This window comes from Macaca mulatta, chromosome 20 (assembly GCF_049350105.2).
Source record: "Macaca mulatta isolate MMU2019108-1 chromosome 20, T2T-MMU8v2.0, whole genome shotgun sequence".
Classification (NCBI taxonomy): Eukaryota; Metazoa; Chordata; class Mammalia; order Primates; family Cercopithecidae; genus Macaca; species Macaca mulatta.
In genome coordinates, this window is record NC_133425.1 from 27,836,019 (window position 1) to 27,856,375 (window position 20,357).

At 53.3% G+C, this 20,357-nt stretch overlaps 1 protein-coding gene and 3 long non-coding RNA genes across 7 annotated transcripts in view; 2 read left to right on the plus strand and 2 right to left on the minus strand.

The window, feature by feature from the left end:
* The window catches only part of SBK1 (SH3 domain binding kinase 1), a 71,504-nt gene that overhangs the window by 25,217 nt on the left and 25,930 nt on the right, over positions 1-20,357 (plus strand). The window contains exon 2 of one of the 4 annotated variants that reach the window (XM_077985834.1): positions 17,343-17,440. The exons of 2 other annotated variants lie outside the window; for them this stretch is intronic. The gene's annotated coding sequence lies outside the window, so the exon portion shown is untranslated. Of the gene's footprint in view, positions 1-13,012; positions 13,786-17,342; positions 17,441-20,357 lie in introns of those variants that run through there. One more of the 4 variants, XM_028841505.2, reaches the window with a different exon arrangement.
* LOC144337989 (uncharacterized) overlaps positions 1-20,357 on the plus strand; it is a 41,889-nt gene that overhangs the window by 2,556 nt on the left and 18,976 nt on the right. The window lies entirely within an intron of this gene.
* On the minus strand, positions 2,129-7,036 carry LOC144337991 (uncharacterized). The gene is made up of 2 exons (XR_013411698.1): positions 6,432-7,036; positions 2,129-2,804 (listed from the first exon to the last, which is right to left on the minus strand). It is a non-coding gene; the product is annotated as an uncharacterized LOC144337991 (long non-coding RNA).
* Positions 2,942-6,219, minus strand: LOC144337974 (uncharacterized). Its single transcript, XR_013411680.1, has 2 exons — positions 5,729-6,219; positions 2,942-4,986 (listed from the first exon to the last, which is right to left on the minus strand). It is a non-coding gene; the product is annotated as an uncharacterized LOC144337974 (long non-coding RNA).

Consider the following 20,357-nt stretch of genomic DNA (forward strand, 5'->3'; position numbering starts at 1 on the left):
TACTTACACCTCGAAAATCGTCAGTGCTCCATCATGGGAGCTGTGGTTATTTAGGATCCTATGATTAGAGAGAAACAGGCAAGCAAGACAAAGCCCAGGGGCCCCAGGGACAGCTGGTGGCCTTCAAGGTGACTGGTGCCAGGCCTGGGGACCACATTCCCCTGCCCTCCCCAGGATCTTGAGTCCAGGGTCGGCACTGAGGGCAGCAGGCTGGGGATGAGCCCCTCCCCGGATGACAACCTCCCCGGACCTCAGTTGTCCCACTGTGCACGGGGAGGCGCCTGGATTCCAGCAGGGACAGCGGGTGAGGATGTCTGCAAACTGAAGCGTGGGGGGACGTGTGGGCAGCAGCGATGGTTCCTGACCTGCCGGAGATTGCCATGGTTCCTCTGAAGGAGCCACGGTCAGGGGCTCAATTGCTAGTTTTGTTTATTTATTTATTTATTTTGAGCAGGGTCTTGCTCTATTGCCCAGGCTGGAGTGCAGTGGCACAAACATAGCTCACTGAAACCTCAAACTCCTGGCTCAACCTGGTCACCATGCCTCCCTAATTTGAAAAAAAAAAAAAAAAAAAATATATATATATATATATATATATATATATATATATATGTTTTTTTTCAGAGATGGGATCTCACTATGTTGCCCATCCTGGTCTTGAACTCCTGTCCTCAGGCAGTCTTCCTGCCTTGGCCTCAAAATGCTGGAATTACAGATGTGAGCCACCACGCCCAGCCCAGGACTCAATTTCTACCCCCACCCCTTGAAATGTTCAAAGGGGATCCAGCTTTAACCCCCTAAGGATGGCTGACAAGGGATGGGGCCTCAGTGGTGACTTCAGGCCCAGGTGTGGATATCCTCTATGGCCCTACTGTGAGACCCTGACAGTAACTTCATTTATTTTATTTTATTTTATTTTATTTCTGAGACAGAGTCTCACTCTGTTACCCAGGCTGGAGTGCAGTGGCGTGATCTCGGTTCACTGCAACCTCCGCCTCCCGGATTCAAGCAATTCTCCTGGTTCAGCCTCCTGAGTAACTGGGATTACAAGTGCATGCCACCACACCCAACTAATTTTTGTATTTTTGGTAGAGATGGGGTTTTGCCATGCTGGCCAGGCTGGTCTCGAACTCCTGACCTCAGGTAATCCACCTGCCTCAGCCTCCCAAAGTGCTGGGATTACAGGCATGAGCCGCCATGCCTGGCTCCTGACAACAAGTTCAAACCAGACTCTGTGGGTAGCTACAGGTCTTGGTAGTGATCTCAGTGGCCTCAGACCCAGTGGCAACCTTGGTGACCTCAGACCTTGGTGGTGTCCTCAGAGAGACCCTGGTAACAGCAGGGAGGCACCTAGCATCTCATTCCCCTCCCTCCATCCTGGCTGAGCCTGTCTCTCCCCAGCCACTAGGATTTGAGCCATCCTCCTGGATCCACTTAATTAGCCAAGCTCATTAACTCCCACAAGACTTCTCCTCCCCTCCTAATTAACTGACTTAATTAGGGCTTGCAGACCCAGCTCCTCCCAGCCCCCTCCTGCTCCACCCCAGCCTGCCTCCTCTGCTCTTGGCTCAGCCAAGCCTGCCTCAGCCTGGGAATGGAGCCAGGTGTGAACTGGGCCCCTCTAGCACCCAGGCCTTCACCCTGTGTCCCTCCCTGAGTCCCGGGACACCAGGACAGTGCCCCTCCCAGGCAGCAACCCAGAGGCAGGATGGAAATGGGGACGGGAAGTGAATGGAGAGAGGGATGGAATCAGAATAAAATGGAATCGGGTGGGAGGAGGAGGTGAGGCTGGTGGCTGACGGACAGGCTGGGTAGCAGGGTGGTTAGGGCCTGGACTCAGGAGCCTGCATGGGTTCAAGTCCCAGCTAGGGTGTGCACTTCAGCAAATGCCTCAGCCTCTTTGTGTGCCTGATAGATGATGATGGCATCCACACCCTTGGGGTGGTGGCGAGGTTTAAATGAGCTCATTTGTGTAAAAGGCTTAGAACTCAGCCTGGCACAAATCTGTGCTTGTTAAATAAGTGGGTGGGCATGAACAGAGGCCCCCTGAGGGCGAAAAGCTGGAGAAGGGGAGGGAACAGCCAGGTGGGGATCCCAGGCAGGCTCTGGGGGGGTGCCACAAATGGATCGGGCTGGAAAAAGCCATGGCCTAGGAGAGGTTAAAGAGGTAAAAAGTGGGCTGGGAGGACTCAGGCCTCGGTATCCTCTTCCTCCTCCGGGGATGGAAGAAACTGACCTTGTTGGTTCGTTACCTATGCCCTCTGTACCTCAGTTTCCCCATCTGGGGGAAGATCCTCGCCCTGTGAAAGTACCTGGCATATTCCGGATGCCTAATCAAAATCTAGACTCATCCCTGAGATGGGAAGTGACCCAAAAAGCATTTGCAGGGAGGGGCTTAGTGAAGGTGACCTACACCTCCCCTGAGACCCAAGCAAGGAAAGTGTGCTGTGCAGGCAGCAGGCTGGATGCAGGTTAGACATCAGGCAGGACTTACCAGAGTTGAAGAGTGCAAGATCTCAGCAATGGAAAGGGGGAAGAGGTGTCTGAGCTGCTGGGTGGGCTCTGGGGAGAGATGAGTGGGCACTCGCACTGAGGGGAAGGGGAGAAGGAGCCTGAGCACCAGCTGGCTCTCAGCTCACTCAGCTCCCAGTCACCCCTCAGATCTCAGCGCGGTCATGCCTTCCTCCCGGAAGCCCCCGACCTTTGTGTCTCTTTTGTACCCGGTCTCAGTAGGAATTTTACATTTGTTGGCATGATTAGTGCCATGTCTCTCTTACTAGTCTGGGAGCTCCTGAGGGCACAGACTGTGCTTTTTAGCCAGCCCTTTTATCCCAGACCCCATTGATCAGTGTATAACAACCCCGATAAACAAGGCCCTTTTATCCCAGAGCCTTCACATTTTGGGGGCCTGGGAACAAGTGTGAATGAATGAATGAATGAATGAATGAATGAATGAATGAATGAATGAAGTGCCTTGGACCAGAGGTTGCTGGAGCTTGGAGGGAAAGGGGGCCCATATGGCAGCCCAGGCAGCTATGAACCCACCCAGCTCTTCACATGGCTCCAGGAATAACCATTCTTAGAGGGCAAGGGCTAAACTCCAAGGACCCAAATCCCTGCTCAGGGGAAGGCTGAGCTTCCTCTGAGAATCCCCGGCATACCCTGGGATGCTGAGGAAATATAGTGACTGTGTGGGACAGAGGAGATGGTATTTAATTACTCTCACATTTTTATTTATTTGTTTATTTATTTGTTTGTTTGTTGAGAGACGGCGTCTCACTCTGTCTCCAGGCTGGAGCACAGTGGCGCAATCTCGGCTCACTGCAATCTCTGCCTCCTGGGTTCAAGCGATTCTCCTGCCTCAGTCTCCCGAGTAGCTAAGATAACAGGTGTGCGCCACCACACCTGGCTAATTTTTGTATTTTTAGTAGAGATGGGGTTTCACCATGTTGGCCAGGATGGTCTTGATTTCTTGACCTTGTGATCTGCCCGCCTTGGCCTTCCAAAGTGCTGGGTATGAGCCACCGTACCTGGCCATACTCCCACATTTTTAAACACTTTATTTCTAGGGGATTGTAAGTGACAGAGACCGAAGTCCAACTGACTTAAGCACAAAAAGGACTTGACTGGGTCATGTAATTGAAAAGTTCAAGGTTTCAGGCATGGCTGGATCAAGGGGATCAAACGATGACAAGGATTCTCTCTTTACCTCTTTTGGCTCTGCTGTCTGCTGTGTTGCCCTTCTCCTCTGAGGGGTTCTCCCTGCTTGCAGCAACTCCAGGCTTACATCCTACTGCCTTTCAGCGCCATAGAAAGACAACTTCTATCCTACTAGCCTGGCTCAGGGAACAGACCAATCTCAGAAACAACTGCTAAGGCCATGGGTTGTTACACACTGATCAATGGGGGCTGGGTCACAAGTCCACCCCTAGAGTCGAACAGGTGAACCCCACCATCAGAACCCTTAATGGGTAGGGAAGGATGTATCAGGGAATGTGGGTTCCCAGAGGAAACTGGGGTTCTGTTAACAGGTAGAAGACAGAGCCTATATAACAGAGGAATATGTGGGCATCATGCCAGATCCAGCCGGTCACCGTTCTAAGTGCTAGAAATTGGTGACAGACACGTAATTTCCCCACCCCTTCCCCACTCCAACCTGCCAGCGTCCTCATCTCTTTTTCCCAGGGCCTTCTCTGGCCCCCGCCTGCTCTGCCAGCATCCAGAGTGCTGCCTCCCCTCCTCCCCACTGCCCCAGCAGCTCTCCCAAATGACTGACAGGCAGAGTGTCAATACCCCAGCTCCTTTGCCTTTGGATGCGGTAACCCTGAGCAGTGTGTTGTATGCTGCCTTTTTGAGTTCCTCACTGGGGTTCACCTCCTGTTGCCCACAGTGGTGACTGAGTTGGTAACACAATGCTTGTCGCTGTCTTCCTGTCTCACCCCCCCGACCCACCACTCCGCTACCTGGGATCACCTACCAAACAAACTGCTTGCTCTAGAATCCTTGTCTCAGGGTCTGTTTCTGGGAAACCCAAACTAGGACATCATTAAAGCCAGCCCCCTAGGGATGTGTTCCAGACGGCGCTTGTTTCCTGCCAAATGTCTGCGATTCCTGGGGCTGGCTTTGTTGACCTGTGCCTGTGAAGGAGCTGGGGCGGAGCCAGCTCTGAGAATCCTGTCTCCATTCTGGGAATTCCAGGGGATACCCCCTGTTCCCCCAGCACACACCCCCATGGGTCTGGGTGGGGTCAGGCCCCATTAGATCCTTGCTGCATAGCTTCCAGGGGCAATGGCCTCGTCCCAGTCCTAAGGAGCCCAGCACCCAGAGCCATCATGAGCAGGAGCTCAGGGTGGCAGGGGCCAGGGAGCCAAACTTGCTACCTAATCCTAGTGCTTCTCAGAGTGTGAGAGAGGAGGGCATTTCCGGTCGTTCTCAGACCAGGCTTTAGAAAACACAGATAATCAGGCCAGACGCAGTGGCTCATGCCTGTAATCCCAGCACTTTAGGAGGCCAAGGCGGGAGGATCACTTAAGGTCAGAAGTTCAAGAAAACAGAATCACATAGTGAAAAAGTTCTTTCTTTTTCCTTCTTTTTCTCCTCCTCCTTCTTTTTAAGATCCCATTTTAAAACACTTCCACGGAATAGTTTTTAATTATTTTGGAAAAAGTGAAAGAATTTACACAAAACTGTAAACTGTGTATACCTACAGCTATAATAGAAACAGTGTCAATATTCTATCACATTTGTGTCAGAGTGCTTCTTTTCAGAGATGGGGTCTCACTCTGTCACCCAGGCTGGAGTGCAGTACCACGATCACAGCTCACTGCAGCCTTGACTTTGTGGGCTCCAGCAATCCTCCTGCCTCAGCCTACCAAGTAGCTGGAACTACAGGAGTGTGCCACCACATCTGGCTATTTTTTGTAGAGACAGAGGTCTTACCATGTTGCCCAGGCTGATCTGGAATTCCTGGTCTCAAGTGATTCTCCCTCCTCAGCCTCCCAAAGTGCTGGGATTACAGGTGTGAGCCACGGCACCTGGATCCTGCGTCAGATATTTTTAACTTTAAAAAAGGGCCGGGCGCGGTGGCTCAAGCCTGTAATCCCAGCACTTTGGGAAGCCGAGACGGGCAGATCACGAGGTCAGGAGATCGAGACCATCCTGGCTAACACGGTGAAACCCCGTCTCTACTAAAAAATACAAAAAACTAGCTGGGCGAGGTGGCGGGCACCTGTAGTCCCAGCTACTCGGGAGGCTGAGGCAGGAGAATGGCGTGAACCCAGGTGGCGGAGCTTGCAGTGAGCTGAGATCCGGCCACTGCACTCCAGCCCGGGCGACAGAGCAAGACTCCGTCTCAAAACAAACAAACAAAAAAAAAAAACAAAAAAATAAAATAAAATAAAATAAAAAAGATAGGGCTGGGCTGGGTGGCTCATGTCCATAATCCCAGCACTTTGGTTTGGGAGGCCAAGGCGGGCGGATCATGAAGTCAGGAGTTCAAGACCAGCCTGGCCAGCATGGTGAAACCTCATCTCTACTAAAAACACAAAAATTAGTCAGGCATGGTGGTGTGCACCTGTGATCCCAGCTACTTGGGAGGCTGAGGCAGGGGAATCACTTGAACCCGGGAGGCGGAGATTGCAGTGAGCCGAGATTACACCACTGCACTCCAGCCTGGGTGACAGCATGAGACTCTGTCTCAAAAAAAAAAAAAAAAAAAAAGACTAATAAAGATGAATTCCTGTTATACTCCCCCTACCAGTCCTATTTCCTAGGTGCCATCCCAAGGGGCAACCACTCTCATGATTTTAGGGTTATTCTTCTCATTACTTTTATTTTTTGTGGAAACAGGATCCCACTATGTTGCCCAGGCTGGTATCGAACTCCTGGGCTCAAGCAGATCCTCCTGTCTCAGCCTCCCAAAGTGTTGGCACAAGCCGCCGCACGTGGACCTGCAGCTATTCTTCTCATATGGGGCTGGCACACTTTCAGCTGCAAAAAAAGTCAGAATTCCCAACTCCAAGAGGCTCCAAGTTCAATCGGCTCAGCAGCTCCACGATGTCACAGAGAAGCAGGTTTTTTCCCTGGGCACCACCACACTGTGTTTCCCCTCATCAGTGGCTCCCCGCTGGCCATGGCCACAGAATTGTATTTCGGCATGGCAATGGAGAGCTCATCAGCACTTGTGCTGGGGCACTGTTTCTCACGGCAGAATGTACACTCCAAAAAGGGATGGAGATATTCCAGGATCCATCACCCCTTCCAGTGCCTCACATCCCGGGCACCTGTGCCATCTTCCATCCGATCCGTCTTGGGTTCTGGCGGACCTCTTGGTTTTCCTATCAGCAATAACTTGGTCTGTGTCTTCCAGTGGTCCCAGGGAGGAGGTTCTCCTCTACAAAAGACCATTGTGCCTGGCACAGTGGCTCATACCTGTAGTCCCAGCTACTCAGGGTGCTGAGGTGGAAGGATCTCAAACCCAGGAGTTCAAAACCAACCTGGGCAATATAGCAAGACCCCTTCTCAAAAAAAAAAAAAATCACAGGCCAGGCACAGTGGCTCACGCCTGTAATCCCAGCACTTTGGGAGGTCAAGACGGGTGGATCACATCACCTGAGGTCAGGAGTTCAAGACCAGCCTGGCCAACATGGTGAAACCCTGTCTCTACTAAAAATATGAAAATTAGCCGGGCATGGTGGCACACACCTTTAATCCCAGCTACTCAGGAGGCTGAGGCAGAAGAATCACTTGAACCTAGGAGATGGAGGTTGCCAAGATCGCACCACTGTACTCCAGCCAGGGCAACAAGGTGAGACTCCATCTCAACAACAACAACAAATCATAAATGCAGACCAACAAGCCAGGAATGCCTTCTCTCTGTCATGACTGGAGACACAAGGAATCAAGAGCATCACAGGACATGCTGGGGAAATCCCCAAATGCCATCAGTTTCCCAAAGCAGGGAGTCTATCATTATGGCCGGCTGGACACAGTGGCTCACACCTGTAATCCCAGCACTTTGGGAGGCCGAGGCAGGTGGATCACCTGAGGTCAGGATGGCCAACATGGTGCAACCCTGTCGCTACTAAAAATACAAAAAGTAGCTGGGTATGGTGGCGGGTGCCTGTAGTCCCAGTTACTCGGGAGACTGAGGTAGGAGAATTGCTTGGAGCCGGGAGATGGAGGTTGCAGTGAGCTGACATCGCACTATTGCACTCCAGCCTGGGGGAGAAGAGCGAGACTCCATCTCAAAAAATAAATAAATAGGCCGGGCGCGGTGGCTCAAGCCTGTAATCCCAGCACTTTGGGAGGCCGAGGCGGGCGGATCACGAGGTCAGGAGATCGAGACCACAGTGAAACCCCGTCTCTACTAAAAATACAAAAAATTAGCCGGGCGCGGTGGCGGGTGCCTGTAGTCCCAGCTACTCAGGAGGCTGAGGCAGGAGAATGGCGGGAACCCGGGAGGCGGAGCTTGCAGTGAGCCGAGATCGCGCCACTGCACTCCAGCCTGGGCAACAGCGTGAGACTCCGTCTCAAAAAAAAAAAATAAATAAAAATAAATAAATAAATAAATAAATAAAATAAAATTAATTAATTAAATTTAAAAAAGAAAAGAAAAGAGACCAGACTAGGTGGCTCATGCCTGTCATTCCAGCATTTTGGTAAGCCGAGGCAGGCAGATCACCCAAGGTCAGGAGTTTGAGACCAGCCTGACCAACATGGTGAAATCCCGTCTCTACTAAAAATACAAAAAACAAACAAACAAACAAAAAACAACCTGTAATCCCAGCTACGTGGGAGACTGACACAAGATAATTGCTTGAACCTGGGAGTTGGAGGCTGCAGTGAGCCGAGATTGTGGCATTGCACTCCAGCCTGGGTGACAGAGCAAGACTCCATCTCAAAAAAAAAAAAGAAAGAAAGAAAGAAGGAAAATAAAATCATGGCTAAGTTTTTTCTTTGTGTTTTGCTATCCAAATTATACCCATCAAGACCCTCTCTGGAGAGCTGGCACTTTTGAACTAGCAAGAGTGGCTTATCCCTAGGTGTCAGGGACAAAGGACTGCACCATTGCAGGCTGCTACTTCTTTTTTTGTTTTTGTTTGTTTGTTTCGTTTTGAGAGAGAGAGTTTCACTCCATTGTTCAGACTGGAATGCAATGGTGCAATCTTGGCTCATTGCAACCTCTTCCTCTCCAGTTCAAGTGATTGTTGTGCCTCAGCTTCCCAAGTAGCAGGGACTACAGGTGTGCACTACCATGCCCAGTTAATTTTTGTATTTTTAGTAGAGATGGGGTTTCACCATGTTGGCCCAGGCTGGTCTTGAACTCCTGAACTCAGGTGATCTGCCCACCTTGGCCTCCCAAAGTCACCACTTCTGTTCCTCTCTTCAGATGTATTGTGTTGGTTCCATCCTCTGAGAAGCAGGCAAGGTGGGCCAGATGTGCAAACAATTTATTGAGGAAAACCCTTGGGAGGGACCAAGGAGGAAGGAAGAGGAGGCTGGGAAGATCATCAGACTGTACTAGATCTAACACCTGGAAGAGAGAGACAGAAGGAAAGACGACGGGATAGGAAGACTCTTCAACTGCAGTGCAGTGAGAAAGTTTCTACAAAGTCAAGGGGGAGTCCTTGATCCAAAGCTGCCCATTCAAGGAGTCCTGTGTCTCCATGAACAGACGTGCCTTAGTTCTTTGGCTGGGATCGGCTCGTGGGAAGCAAACCAGAGCCTTCCTGTGTGAACCACAGATGGATTTCACAGCTGCTGCCCTTGGTCAATGACTTTTCCTGAAGTCAGAGGTCTGAGTGGCACATTTTCAGGGCCGTCACATTCCATCCCTCGCACTGCTCAGCTCTACCATGGATCCTGTGAGCCTCTCTTTCTATGGGAAAACGTTGAAGAGGGAGATTAGTGGAACATGCTAGAGCCCCCGCCTCCTTACTGCAGTTATTGAGAGCCATAACCAGCGCTTGTTCTTTCTTCCTTCACTATCCATTCTAAATTATCCACACTCTCCACTGTCGCCTTGGTAGGCCTTGGTGGGTTACCTGATGATGTGACCCGACTCTTCAGTCCTGAGGGAACTAAATTATTGGTTATTGTAACCCATGAATCACTGGATTCCCATATATTCCTCCTTGTCCTCCCACTGTAAAAGCAGCCCTGCCCTCTCTGCTGACCAGGGTCAGTTAGTGCAGCCATGATGGTGCCTTCTCTTCTCCTCTGCTGGTCCCAGAACACATGGAGTCCAAAGTTTCCTGGCCCTGGCCATAGCTTAAATTTAACGGGACCCATGCTGTGTCCCCTGGCTAGAGTGCACTCCCTTTGGGGACCAGGACTTCCCACCCTGTAGAACTGAGAGGGAGCTGGGAAGAGGACTTGATTACCCACAGTGCATGCCAGCAAGCCTTTACTAACTGCACTATGGGTAATCAAAGCCCCAGATGAGGAATCGGGGAAGGTTTCTGCAGAAGGTGGCCTTGAACTGGGCAGCCCTTGATAACTGTGGCTAGGGGCACTGCGAGGCTTGATTTGACTTCTCCCCTCTCTAGGTCTGTTTCCTCCTCTGTAAAAAGAGGAAAGCACTCTCTAAGGGCTAACATTCTGAGACTCAGCTTTCAGACACAGGAAGATGTTTTCTTCCTGCTTTCTCCCTCTCCAGCCCCCTCTTCTGCACACCCAATAACTGAAATCCTGCTATTAGTTTATTTACGGCACTAAGGCCTTGCAGAGGATTAGAACAAAGTTAGGATGAAATCTGAAACTCTTTTACATTGGCAGGATAAGGAGTGTGGGAGAGTCCAAGTGAAGACACAGAGTTCTTAGAAGAGAACTTGTTTGGAAAACAAGGAAGAAGGGAAATGTATTCCAGACAAAGGAAACCGAGTAGACAAAGGTGTACAGGTGTGAAAAGCAGATGTCAGGCCAGGCACAGTGGCTCACACCTGTAATCCCAGCACTTTGGGAGGCTGAGGTGGGCGGATCACCTGAAGTCGGGAGTTCACCTGAAGTCTGGCCAACAACGACAAAACCCTGTCTCTACCAAAAATACGAAAATTAGCCAGGCGTGGTGGTACACACCTGTAATCCGAGCTACTTGGGAGGCTGAGGCAGGAGAATTACTTGAACCTGGGAGGCAGAGGCTGCAGTGAGCCAAGATTGTGCCATTGCCATTGCACTCCAGCCTGGGCAATAAGAGTGAAACTCCATCTCAGGACAAAAAAAAAAAAAAAAAAGCTGATGTCAGGGCTGGGCGCGGTGGCTCACACCTGCAATCCCAGCACTTTGGGAGTCTGAGGTGGGTGGAAGGCTTAAGCTCAGGAGTTCAAGACCAGCCTGGGCAACATGGTAAAACCCCATCTCTACAAAAAATACAAAAATTAGCAGAGCATGGTGGTGCACACCAGTAGTCCTAGTTACTTAGGGGGCTGAGGCAGGAGGATCGCTTGATCCCAGGAGGTCGAGGCTGTAGTGAGCCATGATCGCACCACTGCACTACAACCTTGGTGACAAAGTGAGACCCTGTCTCAAAAACAAAAACAAAACAAAAGACAGAGGCAGATGTCCTAGAATAGTGTGGCTGAGGTCAAGGCTGAATGGAGAAGAGAGGTCCTCTGTAGGTGAATGGAGACCAGGCTCTAAATGTTAAGGGCTTTGAATGCCAACATAAGGTTAGGCTTTACACTGATGGTACACAGGAAGTCCTTGGTAGTTTTATGTAAGACAGCAACCCAGCCCATATGTATTTTACGGAGCTGATAACCCCAAAGGATTTGGATTCTAGAAAAAAGACAATCGCCAGGCACATTGGCTCATGCCTGTAATCCTATCACTTTGGGAGGCCGAGGCGGGTGGATCACTTGAGGTCAGGAGTTTGAGACCAGCCTGGCCAACATGGTGAAACCTCGTCTCTAGTAAAAATACAAAAATTAGCCGGGCATAGTGGCACACGCCTGTAATCCCAGCTACTCAGGAGGCTGAGCCAGGAGATTCACTTGAACCCTGGAGGCAGAGGTTGCGGTGAGCCAAGATCATGTCATTGCACTCCAGGCTGGGCAGCAGAGCCAAACTCCATCAAAAAAAGGAGGGGGGGGGAGAAGGAGGAGGAGGAGGAGGAGGAGGAAGAAGAAGAAGGGAGAAGAAAAGAAAAGAAAAAAGACAATCTAGACAGAGACAGGAGGCAGACCAGTTAAGAACTGAAACAATATTCTCAATGGTAGAGGTTGCCAACCTATGGCCTGGGGGCCAGATTTGTCTGCAAAGTGTGTTTCATTTGGCCCATTCAATATTTCTGAATTTTGGGAATTCGTTTCAAACATTTAAAAGTTGGAAGATTTCTGGATTTCCTGCTTCTCTTTGAATATCATCCAGCCACGCACAGCCCACGATGTCTCCAGCTCCCCTCTTCTCCACCCTCTCTATCACTTTACACGCGACCCCAGTCGCTCATGTCTGCGCCTGTAGGTACTTCAGTTTGCAATCCCTGGCTCCGAAAGCTCTGGAAACAGTCGGAGTGGTTGGGAGGATTACGCTGGCTTGAGAAAACAGCCTGATCAAAAACTTAGAAGAAATAGGGAAGGCGTCCTTGGGGGCTTTCTCACTAGGGAAAGAGTGAGCTGCAGGGAGGAGAAAGAACAGGGCCTGGAAGGACGAGCTGTCCCTATCTCATCTCTGTCCTCAACCACCCACTTCATCCAGGCCACCAACTTCCGGTTATCAAACAGACAATGCAACATCCCTTACACCTGCTGCTACCTCTGCCTAGAATCTCCTTTCTTCCCTTCTGTCTGGCGAGCAGTTCCTCCCAGCTGCACTCCTGGGCTAGTCACTGCCTATTTGCAGCAGGGATCGCAAAGGCGACCTCAGTTGGACAGGGCATCCACCCAGGCCCAAGTTTATGACCTATTCCCTAAGAAGGCTGTGAGTTCTCTGAGGTCTCGCTGGAAATAGGATGCATGGATGGATGGATGGATGGATGGACTGACGGACGGACGGATGGTTGGAAGCGCAGGCAGGCAGGCAGGCGGAGGAACAGGCGAACGCATGGATGAATGAATGCATATCCGAATACAGAACTTGGATTTGTTTTCCCTCCTTCAAACAGACACAGGCTCCGCCCCACAATCACAGACTGGGACAGTCTGGGGCAGTCTGGTCCCGCAAGTGCCAGGAAGCTGGACCAGGTGACCCTCTCAGACTCCCCTGAGCCCTCTGTAACCTCGTTCTCGCCCCCTCGTGGGCTCTGACCTAGAAACGGCAGGGGGTGGGTTGGGGGGGTGGGAGCCAGCTCGGGAGCCACCGGCGCTAGGACCCAGCGCGGCCGGAAGCGGGTGGTGGGGCCGCGCGGGGAGAATCTGCGCCCCGCGAAGCGCGGCGGGAGGGCGGGCGCGCGGCTGGTGAGCGCGGTGGCGCGAGGGCGCGCGCCGAGCGGGGCGGACAAAGGGGCGGGCGGCGGCGCGCGAGCGGGAGGGCGGAGCCGCGGGCCGGGCGGGCAGGTGCGCGCGGGCTGGAGGGCGGAGCCGCGATGCCGCGATGGAGCGCAGCCCGGGCGGGCGCCGGGGCCGGGGCCCGAGCACCAGGCGGAGCGCGAGCCGGAGCCGCAGCCGGAGCCCGGGTCAGGCCGGGGGCCGGGAGCGCAGGGCCGGGCTGCTCGTAGCGGTGGCGACCGAGCCCCCCAGCGGCTGAGGGGCTTCCTCCCAGCGCCCGCCGGTGGCCGGGACCCAGTAAAGCCCCCGCAGCCGAGGAGCGCGGGGAGCCCCCCTCCACATTCAGGATCCGGCGAGCCTCGGGGAAGAGGGGGGGCCCTCCTGGATCCGACACGGAGCGACTCCCCTGCGGGGAAAGCGGAGACTTCCTCGGTATTTAGAAGACAGCGAGCCCCCTATAGCACCGCAAGAACTCCCCCTCCTCAGTCTGGGCCCCCCAAGACCTAGAACGCAGTGCCCCCCAGGCCGGGAACCCCCTCCCAAGATCCGGTCATTACAACTCCACACCTCAAGACAAGAAGACCCAGCTCAGAACGCCCCTAGATCAGGGGATCCCAATCCCCCCCAACTCCGGTACACAGAAATCCCAAATCTAGGCAGCCGGGGACAGCAAGAGACACCCTCACCAGCAAGAAGCCTCGGGGACCCCCCAAAGCTTCAGTACTGGGGCGACTGAGCCCCTGGCGGCACCGCTTGCACCCCAGTCCATGGTCGTGGCGCCCTGAGCCCCCGGGGCCGGGCAGACGAAGACCGCGACGGCGCCCAGGCCCCCTGCCGCGGCGTCCCCGCGGCCCCAGCCCAGGTAAGCCGGGCCCAGGTGAGGGGCGGCAGGTGAGTGGTCACCGAGGTCCCCATAGCCCTGCAGGTGGGGAAGGAAGTATCGGGTTGCGCGCTCCCCCTTCCCCAGCGTCGCCATGGAGCCGAGGCTGAAGGACGTCTCTTTGTGTCTCGCTTGGAGGAGCCGCCCCCTCCTCCTCTCCCTTCCCCCACCCCACTCCCTAGTCTTGAGGCTCGGGCGCAGTTCCCCGGCCCCATGGGGGAGTGGTGGTGGAGCCCGTTGTACCATGAAGAGAGGGGAAGAGGGCAGAGAGTCCCCCCAAAAGCTGCGAGCCTGGAGGTTGGACCCCAGGTCCCTGAAGTGTGTATACCCCTCCCCCACAGCCAAGCTGAGCTTCTAGTGAAGTCCCCTCCGGGAGGGGAAAATTTGGGGGAGCCCACAGGTGAGGGGCGCTGCCTTATGTGGCCCTAGGTGATGGCTGGGGCTTCGGGTGTGTGTCTTTGTCTGTGAGAGCGCAGGGAAGGGGTGTGTTTGAGAGGATGGATGGGAGTCGCATCTTCCCTGTGACTTGGCTGCCCGACCCAGGCCACACTGGGGGTCTTCACCTAGACCATACTTTGTACTCCCTGTGGGACAGAGAAGGAGTTTGTATCCCCCAAAGCGAGGCGCTAGTTTCTGGGGAGGAGAGGTAGCCTAGATGAATAAGCCATTTCAGGTCAGGGCACCGTTCTGTTTCCATTTGTCCCAGGGACAGCAACCCAAGTCCTTCCCTTCCCCTCCTAACCTGGAGAACACCCAGGTTAAACCAAGGATTGGCTGGCTCAGTGTATCCCAGACAACCAAGGGCCGATTCCAGAGTCTCCCTGTGGCTTTCCAGGTGATATACACGGCGGTACCCCAGCCTGGCCCTCAGTGAGGTCCTGAACCCCAGGTTCTACCGCATATGGGGAAGCTGAGAGGCCCTAGGGGACATTGTACCCTGAAATCCTGAATCAGAGATCCTGAGAAGGAGCTGGACTGCATGGAAGGAACACACTCTGGGCTGCTAGGAGTTTCCCCAATCTCTTCTCTCTGAGCCTTCTGCAGGCAAGCAGTGATGCTGGACCCGTTTGATAGGTGCACAAACTGAGGCTTGGGAAGGCGGGATCCAGGGTACGGCTAGCCCTGCCAATAGTTCCTTCACTTATTCATTCAACAAACCTTTCACCAGTGTCTGTGATGGACCATGCACTAGAGTCGGGGTCCTTTTCCCCACTTCATTCCTATCTCCTTTCTTGATGTCTCCTGATCATCAGACCCCTGGGTACCTCCCATTGGGCCTGTTGAGGTGGACCTGGCCAGGTCCAGCTGACAGATTCTTGACCCCACACCTGAATCACCTGATCCCTGTCCTGCTACAGCCTTGGGAGCCCTGAGCCTGGGTGGCTGAGTCCTCATCTCCCACCTTCCCAGCATGAAGTGCCCCCACCCCCAACTGCTGCTGGCACTGACCCAAGGGTGAGGGTGTGACCAGCAAGAGAAGAGGGTGGGGGGCGCTTGATGCGGGCAGACCTCTGGCAGCCCCTCCTGCCGATTTCCGGACAGTTGAGGCAGCCACCTTCAGCACAGGCTGTGGGGGAACCAGGCGCCCTGAAGACTGGGTGACCTTGGGCAAGCATGTGGCACTTCCCAGAGAAAATGACAGAGAGGGAACCTCTCTGCAGCTTGAAGGGCGGTTGGAGATGGAATTGGGCAGGAGAAGCATCCAGGTTTGCTCTACCCATTGCTGAAGGAGTTCATTTCCCCCCAGTGGGGGTTGTCAGAAGCCCAGGGCTTTGTCACATACCCCACAGGCAAGGCAGTGGAACCGGAGGCTGAAGAGCAGAAATTTGAGTCACTGTGACCAGGGCAAATCATGAGGCCAGAGGAGGACAAGGAGCAAGACCTCCCCTCCTCACTAACCTGCAGTGGCTCCCCATGGAGTCCAAAAATCAAGTCCCTGAGTCCAGACAGTGATAGCTCCTGCAGCCTGGCCCTAAACCACCTCTCCTAGCCCATCTCCTCCGTGTCCTCTGATTCTCTCCCTCCGTCACGTGCTCTTCCCCTGACCTGAAAAGCCCCACTCTAGGATGGCTCCGGAGCAGTTTTCTGCCTCCACCTCCCTTTTTGAGCTGACCTGAGCTGGCATGTAGTAGAGAGCTGAATTTGATTGGTTGGTGGCTTGGTGGCTTGGAGGTAGTGGCGTGTGTCTACATGTGCAGTGAGAGTTTTTCTCCACATCTAGACTCGGCTCCAGGAGACGGGAACCAGGTTTATCTTGTCCACACTGCATCAGCATTGTCTAATTCAGAGCCCAGCGTATGGTCGGGCACGTGCTGTAAAATACAGCCTATAGACGATTTTTGTTGGGCCAGTGTATTTTACATGTTTGCCTTTGTTGTGAGTGCTAAAAAAAAAAAAAGTCGAAGGGAGGCAATTTCACATTCAAAAGCTGATTTTTGGATCTTCTTGAAAAATCAGATGATGTGGCAACCCCAGGCCACAGCGGGAGAATGACCACCTTCTTTAGACAGGGCCCATGCCTTCCAGTCCACCCACAGGCAGCCCATTCACTCCCTTAGGCCACCTCCTGGACCCTGAAGCTGGCATCTGGGTTTGCAGGCCCAGAAAAATCTTTTTTTTTTTGTGAGACAGAGTTTCGCTCTTGTCGCCCATACTGGAGTGCAATGGTGAGATCTTAGCTCCCTGCAACCTCCAGTCCCCCGGGTTCAAGCAATTCTCCTGACTCAGTCTTCTAAGTAGCTGAGATTAAAGACCCAGCCATCACACCCAATTAATTTTTTTTTTTTTTTTTTTTTTTTTTTTGAGACAGAGTCTCGCTTTGTCGCCCAGGCTGGAGCGTCATGGCGCTATCTCGGCTCACTGCAACCTCCACCTCCTGGGTTCAAGCAATTCTCTGCCTCAGCCTCCCGAGTAGCTGGGATTACAGGCACCTGCCACCATGCCTGGCTAATTCTTTGTATTTTTAGTAGAGATGGGGTTTCACCATCTTGGCCAGGTTGGTCTTGATCTCCTGACTTCGTGATCCACCTGCCTCAGCCTCCCAGAGTGCTGAGATTACAGGCATAAGCCACTGCACCTGGCCACACCCAACTAATTTTTGTATTTTTGGTAGAGACGATGTTTCACCCTGTTGGCCAGGCTGGTCTTGAACACCTGACCTCAGGTGATCCACTTGCCTCAGCCTCACAAAATGCTGGGATTACAGGCATGAGCCACCACGCCCAGCCCAAAAAATCTGTTCAGTGGGCAACCTTCGTCTGTATGTGTTCTGCACTCACTGGTGTTCCCTCCCACCCCCATGGTCAAATTAGAAGGTGCATAGAGCAGTGTCCATCCAGGGTCTAAAGGGCTACGTGGTGAAGTGAGCCTGAACTTCTCCAGCCTGGTTCCACTTTCCGCTCTTGATCCCGTCTTGCACCCTTACCCCTAAACTAGTGACATCCAGCAACCAAAAACCTGTTTTCTCTGTCCCACTTGCCCCATATGTCCCAGGGACAGCAAACTCGAGTCCTTCCCTTCCTCTTCTGACCGGGTTCTAGGTGCAGGTCTTGCTCAGGACTCTTGGGGCAGGACTGCTGTCCAGGGTTCCATTCACCCCTCTGACCAGAGAAGAATTGGATGAAAGCTTCTTGCAGCTGTAAGTTTCTTCCTTCTAACTTTCTAAGACTAAGTCCAAGTTGGTCTAAGTTTTGGTCAGGCGGGAGAGCTGGGGGCCTAAATATAGGAGTTACTCAAAAATATTGGCCAGGTGCAGTGGCTCATACCTGTCATCCCACCACTTTGGGAGGCTGAGACACGGGGATCATTCGAGGTCAGGAGTTCAAGACCAGCCTGGCCAACTTGGTGAAACCCTGTCTGTACTGAAAATACAAAAAATTAGCCAGGCGCGGTGGCATATGCCTGTAATTCAAGCTACTAGGGAGGCTGAGGCAGGAGAATTGCTTGAACCCAGGTGACAGAGGTTGCAGTGAGCCGAGATTTCAGCACGCACTCCAGCCTGGGTGACAGAGTGAGAGTCCGTCTCAAAAGAAAAAGAAAAAAATTTGTCATTTCCTAAACAGAAATGAAACTGATGGGCGTTGTGGAGTAGCTGGGCTGGGGGCCAGCAGCAGGCCCCTGTCACTGGGCATGGCTCTAGAAGGGAGTGCACCCTTTTTCTGAACACAGGTCTCCAACAGCCTGAGGTCAAAGGAGATACCAGAGCACCATGGTGGAGAGCTCAGGCTCTGGACTCTGCCTGGACCTGAAGCTCACTGTGCTGCTGTGTGACCTTCAGCAAGGCACTTACCCTCTCTGGGCCTCAATGCCCTTGTCTATAAAACAGGAATAATACTGTCTTGCAGGATCATCAGGGGGATTAAACAGGCTAAAGAATGAAAGGGACCTAGGACAGGGTATCCCATATCAAAAGTGCTCACTAACTATTGGCCCTTATTAAATGGGGCGTCGGCAGGTGGGTGACTGAGCCTCCACAGTTACACTTCCTTGGGAGCTAGTCTAGGGAGGCAGAGGCTTCTGGCTCTGTCCTCAAGAAAGGGAAGGGATCTCTGGGAGGCAGGATAGCATTGTGCCATGGAGCTTGCCCCTGCCCCGGGTGTGGGTGAGGGTGGAGGCCCTCCCTGAGGCTCTCCTAGCACTCTGCCTGAGGGCTGGGAGCGTGGTTTTGTGGTTAAAGCCCTCCTCCTTCTGAGCCTATACTTTTCACGTGAGGCGCCTGCTGCCTTATGCTGGAGACTTTCCTGGAGACTTTCTGCCCCAGGAGGATGGGCCCCAGGCCAAAGTCTTCCCCAAACCACCCCTCCCCTGCCCCCCTTTCTGCTCCCCCTTTCAGGTCTCAGGAAGCGGTGGCAGCTAGGCCTGGAAAGGCCAGTTAAAGTCCTGTCTCCTCCCCAGCCACCCTCCCTTCACCCCACCGTTGCCTGGCCACACCTGGAGAGAGAACAGGTCCAGCTCAGCCCCACCTTGGGAAACCATGTAACATCAGAATTGGAGAGGAAGCAGTGGAACATCTCTTAGTGTCGAGTGCCCAGTGCTGGACAGCGTTTTCTCATTTAGCCCTGAGGACAGCACCGTGTTAACCCCAGAGTCAGGATTTGCACCCAGCTCTGTGGGCCACCAAAGGTTTGTGTGAAGCCAGCAGACATCTGAGTGCCTGGGTTTGAAGCCCACCTCCACCATTCTCTGGCTGCGTGACCTTGGGCAGGTCAGTTATCTCCTGGGCCTCAGTTTCCTTTGACGTAGAATGGAGATAATAATAGCTGCCACTTCCTAAAGTCGTGAGAATTAAGTGGATCTGTTGCAGATGAAGAGCTTGAGCGGGGCCTGCTGCTTAAGCGTTTGCTCTGTCCTGCCCTGCCGGGGTATGCAAATAAACCGATCCAGGCCCGGGGACCCGCTGTGACCTCGCACTGCACTAGCACTCCTTCCGGCATGGCTTTAGGCAACCACAAGAGGGGCCGAGGATGTTCCAACTGCCTTTGGGCTTTGGGATGGCCCCAAGGGGCTGGGAGATGGGGCAGGGGTGGGGCTGGAGGGGACCATCCTCCTTTTCCTCCTGATCTGGGCCCAGAGAGGCTGCACAGTGCTGGGCCCCCACTGCCTCCAGGGCAGCTTTTCTGGGTCTGTTTGGGCCCCCCATCATAGAAGGAAGGGGTTTACCTATCCATGAGCATAACTTGTGACTTTCTGAGCCAGGGTTCAAGGCCTTGCAGAGAGGAGACTTTTCCGCCTTGCGAGCTCAGGTGCCTGCCAGCCCTGACCCTAGGTGTCTCCAGGAGGCACAATGGGGCCCGCAGATAACCCAGCTTAGTGGTAAAAAGCACAATCCCTAGATGCAGCTGTGTGACCTTGGACAAGGTGCTTAATCTCTCTGTGCCTCAGGTTCATCATCTATAAAAAAGGGGGATGATATTAGTACCTGCCTCTTAGGGTCATTGTGAGGAGTCAAAGAATGAACGTAAAGTGCCGTGAATGGCACCCAGTACCCATTAAGGGTTTGTTTTTCGTTTTCTGCTCAAAGCCCTGAGCAGAAAGGGAAAGTTAGCCCCATCTTTACAGATGGAGAAAACTGGAGGTGTATGGGTGAAGGTGTTTCCTCAGGGTTCTGTAGCTGGGATTTAGGGAAGAGTCTGCCTCCCTTGATACCATTCACACGTGGTCCACAAGCCAAGGCCAGTCAAATGGACCTGATGGGACCTCACCTGGGCTCCAGGGCTAGATTTCCTGCCCTGTGGTTCCCACTCACACGGGGCCATGGCAGTGAGAATTGTGCCAGGGAAGAATCTGCAGCTCTGGCCCCAGGCCTCCCTGAGAACCTCTAAGCTTCCCCAGCCCCTCCTCAGCCCCACTCCAAGGACAGTGTGCAACACTGCCACAGCTGGCCTTGGAGTTTCTGAGTCACTTTTCACTTTTCCAGGCTAGGCTGGCTTCAGGAAGGGTTTGTTCAGGTCTGCATCCCGCCCTGCATCCAAAGGGTTTGTTTGGAGTGCATCCCACTTGGAGTGGAAGCCAGGTCCCCGCCATGGCTTCGGAGGCCCCGAATGACAACGGCCATC